Source organism: Equus asinus, chromosome 18 (assembly GCF_041296235.1).
Source record: "Equus asinus isolate D_3611 breed Donkey chromosome 18, EquAss-T2T_v2, whole genome shotgun sequence".
Lineage (NCBI taxonomy): Eukaryota > Metazoa > Chordata > Mammalia > Perissodactyla > Equidae > Equus > Equus asinus.
Window position 1 is genome coordinate 2,464,933 of NC_091807.1, and position 8,953 is coordinate 2,473,885.

An 8,953-nucleotide genomic window follows, 5' to 3' on the forward strand; every position below is an offset into this window, starting at 1 on the left:
TGATATGAGAGGAGAAATTTTGTTATTTATATAACCTAAGATGCATTTTTATCACAGAGAAGTGAGTTCCTGTATCACTGATTTCCCTTTCACAACCAAAAAATTTCAAGGCTGTTTTAAGAAATAAAAAACAGTTTTGAGAAGTGTGAATTGAGGATATCATTAACGCAAAAACCACAGGACAGTGACCTTTATTGCTCCTACAATACCTTAAGGGTCTTTTAAAAGAAATCTTCTGAGGAGGTTGTTTTGATTTGAGTATTAGCAGATATATAGTGATATATCCATAATTATCTATGGCAAGGAAACAATCTATGTTCTTTCATAGTCTGTCTTTTGTTTATTCTGATTGCAGAAGTGATTTGTTTGTTTTATTCTATCTTCATTTTATTGATGTCTTTACCATCATGTATCATTCTAAAGAAATTTATATTAGTATCAATATTTAACCATTTACTAATTTATTTATACGACCTGGTGAAGTTGGTCACTATAGTTTTTGCACAAATTTACTATTTGTCTTAATTTGAGAAATTTTAGCAGATAATTCAGACAATTTTCCTAAGATGCATATAAGACAATAAAATGTTTTGACATTTTTTTCCAGAGTCTTCAACAGGTTTTCAAAAGTAAGGTACTCTAAAATTTGCTGGGTTACATGTCTGGTATAAAACGAGCTCTCTATTCATGAAATTATGTGGTATATTAGGAATTGGTCTCATAATAAAAGAGGTTTTATCAATATTCTCTTCTTCAGTCATTTGACTCACAGAGTATGGGTGGTCCACAACCTGCCCATGAAAAGTTTGGCCATTGTCCCTTGTTCCTGGAGGTTAACCCCCAAGCCCCTGGAATAGCCCGTCTATTAAGAGTGTCTTTGTTTACTTGGGGTCTTGGGCCATGCCAGATAGTCTATGTCAAGTGTGTCATTATTGGGGAGATTTTGGACCATGCAGCAGCAAATGGACCTCTGGAGGGGCTGGAGACTTAGGGCAGCCACGTGGGCAGTCAGCAGTGCTCACGTGATAAACCCCCAATAAGATCCCTGGACAGCAATGCTCAGGGGATCTTTCCCCGGCTGAAAGTCTCTGTATGTGTTGTCACGCATCATTGCTGGGACCAGTAAGCACTGTCCACAGGCCTCCACTAGGAGAGGACAACTGGAAGCTCACACTTGAAACTCTCTCGGCCCCTGTCCTACGCACCTCTTCCCTTCGCTGATTTTAATCTGAATCCTTTCACTGTGACAAACAATAACTGAGTGTATAATGGCTTTTCTCAATTATATGAGTCTTTCTAGCAAATCATTGAACCCAAGGGGTTGTGGATCTGTGAACGACATGGTCTGTTCTCAACTTTTGATGTTTTCCTAACTAAGGAGTAACTGTAGTTAAAAATCCCCCAAAGATCCAACACCCATTTATGATAAAAACCCTCAATAAAATGGGTATAGAAGGAAAGTACCTCAACATAATAAAGGCCATATATGACAGACCCACAGCCAACATCATAGTCAATGGACAAAAACTGAAAGCCATCCCTCTGAGGACAGGAACAAGACAAGGGTGCCCACTTTCACCACTCCTATTCAACATAGTACTGGAGGTGTTGGCTAGAGCAATTCATCAGGAAAAAGAAATAAAAGGAATCCAAATAGGTAGTGAAGAGGTAAAACTCTCGCTGTTTGCAGATGACATGATCTTATATGTAGAAAACCCCAAAGAATCCATAGAAAAACTATTAGAAATAATCAACAACTACAGCAAAGTAGCAGGGTATAAAATCAACATACATAAATCAGTAGCATTTCTATACACTAACAATGAACTAACAGAAAAAGAACTCAAGAACTCAATCCCATTCACAATCGCAATGAAAAGAATAAAATACCTTGGGATAAACTTAACCAAGGAAGTGAAGGATCTATACAATGAAAACTACAAGACTTTCTTGAAAGAAATTGACGACAACATAAAGAGATGGAAAGACATTCCATGCACATGGATTGGAAGAATAAACAGTTAAAATGTCCATACTACCTAGAGCAATCTACAGATTCAATGCTATCCCAATCAGAATCCCAAGAACATTCTTTACAGAACTTGAACAAAGAATCCTAAAATTCATATGGGGCAACAAAAGACCCCGAATTGCTAAAGCAATCCTGAGCAAGAAAAACAAAGCCGGCGGAATCACAATCCCCAATTTCAAAACATACTACATAGCTACAGTGATCAAAACAGCATGGTACTGGTACAAAAACAAGTCCATAGATCAATGGAACAGAATTGAAAGCCCGGAGATAAAACCACACATCTATGGACAGCTAATCTTCTACAAAGGAGCAGAGGGCCTACAATGGAGAAAGGAAAGTCTCTTCAACAAATGGTGCTGGGAAAACTGGACAGCCACATGCAAAAGATTGAAAATTGACCATTCTTTTTCACCACACACCAAAATAAACTCAAAATGGATCAAAGACCTAAAGATTAGGCCTGAAACAATAAGTCTTCTAGAAGAGAATATAGGCAGTACACTCTTTGACATCAGTTTCAAAAGAATCTTTTTGGACACTATAACTCCTCAGTTGAGGGAAACAATAGAAAGAATAAACAAATGGGACTTCATCAGACTAAAGAGCTTCTTCAAGGCAAGGGAAAACAGGATTGAAACAAAAAAACGGCTCACTAATTGGGAAAAAATATTTACAAGCCACTTATCCGACAAAGGGTTAATCTCCATAATATTAAAGGGTTAATCTCCAAAGAACTCACATGGCTTAACAACAAAAAAACAAACAACCCGATCAAAAAATGGGCAGAGGACGTGAACAGACATTTCTCAAAAGAAGATATAAATATGGCCAATAGACACATGAAGAGATGTTCACCATCACTAATCATCAGGGAATGCAAATCAAAACTACACTAAGATATCACCTTACACCCGTTAGATTGGCAAAAACATCCAAAACCAAGAGCGACAAATGTTGGAGAGGTTGTGGAGAAAAAGGAACCCTCATACACTGTTGGTGGGAATGCAAACTGGTACAGCCACTATGGAAAACAGTATGGAGATTTCTCAAAAAGTTAAAAATAGAAATACCCTATGACCCTGCCATCCCATTACTGGGTATCCATCCTAAGAACCTGAAATCAGAAATCCCAAGAGTCCCTTGCACCCCTATGTTCATCACAGCATTATTTACAATAGCCAAGACGTGGAACCAACCTACATGCCCAGAAACTGATGATTGGATAAAGAAGATGTGGTATATATACACAATGGAATACTACTCAGCCATAAAAAAGTACCAAATTGGCCCATTCGCAGCAACATGGAATGGACCTCGAGGGTATTATGTTCAGCAAAATAAGCCAGTCAGAGAAAGACGAACTCTATATGACTCCACTCATAGGTGGAAGTTAATATATTGACAAGGAGATCTGATCGGTGGTTACCAGGGAAAAGGGGGGATGGGGGGAGGGCACAAAGGGGGAAGTGGTGTACCTACAACATGACTAACAATAATGTACAACTGAAATCTCACAAAGTTGTAATCTATCATAACATTAATAAAAAAAAAAAAATCCCCCAAAAACCTAAAATGATCACTGCTTGTAAAAACCAGCCAACCAGCCAACCAACCAAACACTGCTTTTCAGGCTTAAAGAAAGGCTTAATATTAGGCTTTTTATCCCTGTTTCTTGGAAGTTATAGGCCTGTGGAACTAAGTCTTACATTCCATGTGAAATTTAAAAGTAACACAAAAATATTTATTATCTTTATTCCATTTCAGAATAGAATTGAAGAAAAACCATACTAAATATTGATTGCTTGGAAATTTTGCAACTGAAATTTGCATATGTTTCCCTATAAATATTTGCTTTGTATTATGACATATTCAGTTCTCAGACATATAAAATAATTGAAATGTATTAGTTCCAGTTTTACATATATCTTAAGTAACTTTTGTAAAAGGTAAGTTTGTAGAATATCTAGTACTTTCGGTTTTCTATTTGCTTCTTAAAAATACTTTTCCACTATGTTTCTTTAGAAGTTAATGGTAACATTTCAGTGGAGCAACTATAGAAAGAATCTTGGTTTTTTTCCTGATTAATTTGAAAGACTTTAAATGTGATATAGAGTTTTTTTCTTAGTCCTCTGCTAGCTACAGAGCACACGTTGGGGTTCAGTTATTCATATGTGAACATAAATCCTTCCTGATACAAATTTTAAAACAAAAAGGAACAAAATATTAACATAGTTAAATTCACAGTTTGGGAATTTAAGGCATATAGACCATAAAGAGTAACTCATGTGAAAGAAAGATAAGGACAATGTCTCATATTTCTGTTCTGTGAACATTGACATCGATCAGAAGGGGTGTGTTGCTTGTTGTCATCTACCTTCCTAAAAATATGACTTTCCCTGCTTGACCAAATTTAGTGGATTAAATAATATCCATCACAAACATCACAATATATCTTATGACTGCACTAAATACTCAAGGAGACACTCTAAGTGAATTTTTTTTTGTGCTAAATCTTTAACATCTTGGTTATTTTATAGAAGTGTGGGCTAGATGATTCCTGGCTAAGGGTGCTTTTGTTATATTTACATGATGTAAACAACAAAATAAGGCATGTTTTATATTTCCTTTTTTGCAAAATAATTTTAAGTTCAAAATAGGAATTTGTAGAATTCTAAGTCTTTTCACAGAGTGCAGAAATATTTAATCTGACTATTCAATTTAAATTTATAAAATAATGTTAGAAAGCTCTCTCTGGAGGAGATGATGAATAACTATTAAGAAAACTTTTGATTCAATAAAATACAATGCTAGGATTTTACGTAGGTCAATACCATCACATTATTATATACTTTCTCTGTTTTTTGCTTTTTTGTAAGTAAAAAAAAGAGAAAGGGAAAGAGACATAGAGGAATTAGAAAAGTAAATAGGGCTTTCCCTCTGAGAAATAAATGGAGGAAACTGAACCTGACATTAAAAGTGATGGTCCTTGCAGTTCCATCAGAACTGTCTCTCTCCCATGTTAGTTCGTAGAGCTGTCATCACAAAATACCACAAACTGGCTGGCTTAAAACAATGGATATTTATTCTCTCACAATTCTGGGGGCTACGAGTCCAAAGCCAAGGTGTCAGTGATTGATTCCTTCTGCAGGCTCTGAGGAAGAATCTGTTCCAAGCCTCTCTCTCAGCTTCTGGTGGTTGCTGGCCATCCTTGGCATGTTTTGGCTGTAGATACATTATTCTCATGTATGGCTCCTTCTTCACACAGGCTTCTCCCTCTGTGTGTCTCTGTATCCAAATCTCTCTTCTCCTGTAAGGACACTAGTCATTGGGTTAGGGCCTATCCCAGTCCAGTATGACCTCATTTTAACTTGATTACATCTGCAAAGACCCTATTGCCAAATAAGGTCACGTTTACAGGTTTCTGGTGAACATGGATTTTTGGAGGACACTATTCAATCCAGTACATCTCCCAAAGTCTTCTGATTTTAGTAATGAGTTTAGCATGAATTATCTATGAATAATTCAGCCCTGAAGGAAGCCATAGTTAAAGAATCAGTGAGTCATTGGATATTAATGACAGTTTTTAGACTAAGGTCTATTCTTTTCTTCATAATCTCTTTATGACATAATATTCAGCAATTATTTAATATTCATTGCTTTAGTAAATAATAAAAAAGGTCAATTCAATGGAAAACATGTGACTTCTTAATGCAATTCACTATATATTAGTAAAGCCCAACTCTCAAATCAGGAGCAAACCTGTCCAAGTTGGAAGAACTTATTTCAATGTCAGAGATAGCCTAGAGAAGGACTGAGCCTTTTCAGTGGCAAACTCACAAATCTCACTTTCTGAAACTACTACAAATGTTGTGCTAAAACTGTGTTTCACATTTACCCCAAACTGTAACGTGTTTCTATATCTACTTCCAGGGACACTGTACAACTAAGTGAATAAACTCCGATAGTTGTTTTCAACTATTTGAATCATGCTACAATTGTGCATTGATTACTTATGTTTACCCCTTTCACTGTACTTTTGAGAATACTCAAAAATGCATTCTTCATTGAGTAATGAGAAGAGATCTTATGGTTATCACTCTAAGAATGAATCTCAATATTGTTTGATGGAGAGATACAAATTAAATGTAAATTACTGGTAAAAAAATGTTAGAAGAGTTGCCTTGGCCTTACCAAAACTGCCTTAGTAATACAATATTGCTGTCTGATTCTAGTAAGGAATATTACTAAGGCACATTAGGCTAAAAATATAGTCATGTGTTGCTTAACGACAGAGGTAGGTTGTGAGGAATGCATCATTAGGCTATTTTGTCATTGTACGAACACCACAGAGTGTACTTTCACAAACTTACATGGGATAGCCAACTACACATCTAGGCTATATGCTACTAATCTTATGGGACCCCTGTCATATATGCAGTCCATCATTGACCTAACTTTGTTATGTGGAGTGTGACTGTATTTTGAAAGTGTAAGGCAATTACAGAAATAATATAAAACCAACACCATAAAGGAAAGTAAAAAGTAAACCTGAATTCAGTGCTTTAGATACAAGCCACTAACAAACTGAGCATTTTGAAGCACTTAGAAAAGTAATAATTTTTAAAGTAACAAAAATTTATATGTACCTTTTAATAATAGTATGGCTTCTTTTTTGTACTGTATTGTACATCCATATACACATACAATGGCCCTTCTCCTTTTCCCAAACTATTCTTGCTCATGAGTCTTAAATCTTTTAGGAGAAACAGGATTATTCATTCTGTATATCAACCAGATAATTTCTTACATCATTACTATCAACGAAGAAAATTAATGCAGTCTCAGAGAGATGGAGATTGCAGATCCAATGTCTGTGCATCAATGAAATGTCTATTGATATGGACATCCATAGTTAAACTAAATATCAACGTGTTCAAAAGCAAACTTCAACTAGATTGAATAGGTTAAGCCACGAATGTGGATGTGTTAATTAATATTAATAACATAGATATCTTACCTCACTACTTAAATTTTTGTTTAAGGTAAATATTTAACACTAAGTGCACAAACAAATTGAAAGTGTAACCTACTAAAATTCCTACACATGAGAAAATGTCTTAAAAATACTTAGTTCATTACTGATCAAACTTTTACACACTAGGTGTTAAAGAAGCCACTGTACTCCTGAGAATTACATCTCTCATGTTTTCTGCGTAGTTTTAAGAGTTTTTCGAATCTTACTTCTCATCACTGTTTCAAAGATACTAGTTTCATGACGAAGTGACTGGCCCTGGGCCCTGAATCCCGGCTCTTCCTCACTCTCCCCAGGATGAGCGTCTCCACTCCTGAACTCCACCCCAGGAGGTGACAGTGAGAAAGGCAGGTGATCTGAGTTTGACTGCTAGCTATATCACTGTTTTCTGTGTGCACTTGATAACTGCTCTTCCCCTTTCTGGGCTTACATCTCCTCAACTGGCATAAAAGGGCCATAAAGGGGATATATAATCTACCTGTCCCCAGCCATTCTCACTGCACTATTCAGAATCCAAGACACCGGGGATATGTGGCTGTTGGAGGAGGTCCTCGACAGAGGCTCCTCACTGCTCTCCTCTGTCCTTGCAGTGTGTGTACTGCTGACCTTCCCTGCACTAGAGGCTGCCTCAGGGGCACAGCCCTGGGAGAGCAAGGTGTTGTTGAGACCACCCAGACTTTGTTACATGACTGACCCCAGTTAAGTCCTCCATGTAAACTTTTAAGGTTCTGGTGGGCAGATGAGGAGATCTGTTTGTCCTGCAGCTGCCCAGAACAAGCCTCGTGAGGAAGTTCCCTTTACTTGTTAAAGCTGCCACCTGCCAGTCTGGAACGGTCTGCCTCTGTCTTTGGTCTCTCCTTGCCTTCCATGTATGGGGACCAGTTTACCAACCAACAGAGGCATAGACAAATGAGCCAACAGGTACCTAGTGGCCCAGGATCACATGAAAAGACTTGATTTATTTTAAAAACTATGCTTGCAATCAAAATTATAAGGAAGATTTATAATAAAATATGTTTTTAAAAAATTCTTCTCTCACACTGACTAGCAATTTAGCTTTTAAAATGCCTGAAAATAAAGTATTTCTGAGCCCAAGATTAGTGTTTGGCCCCGCAAATTAAACATACTTTCTCTCACTACTGATTTTCGTTATAAGCCTATATGAGGGTTTATTTTTTGACGTGTTCTGAGGCTATAATCCTATGGGTACAATGTATTTATATTGTTTTGTAATGACTAAAACCTAAACTAGGATTTTCAACTTAGAATTCTGGTTTTATGATAACTGAGCTGTTTTGAATTTTGTATTTAAAACAAATGATTTAGGTTCAACACAATTGAAAACGCTGTATATGATTCTGGTATTTTTTTATTGATTTATGTCATTGAGGTCACTTTGGTTTACAACATTACATAAATTTCAAGCTTACATCACTTTATTTTGACTTCTGTATAGACCGCATTGTGTTTACCCCAAAAAGTCTAGACTCCGTCTGTCACTATACCTATCTGCTACTTACTCCTTTTGCTCTCCCACCTTCCTCTCTGGTAATCACCAATCTATTCTCTGTATTTGTGTTTGTTTGTTTAACTTCCACATATGAGTGAAGTCAGATGGTAACTGTCTTTCTCCATCTGACTTATGTTGCTTAGCATAATGCCCTCAAGGTCCATCAACATTGTCACAAATGGCAAGATTTCATCATTTTTTATGGCTGAAGAGTATTCCATTGTATATGTATACCACATCTTTATCCATTCATTTGTTGATGGGCACTTAGGTTGTTTCCATACCTTGGCTATTGTGAATAATGATGTAATGAACATAGGAGTGCATGTGTCTTTTTTAATTGGTATTTTCATGTTCTTTGGATAAATACCCAGAA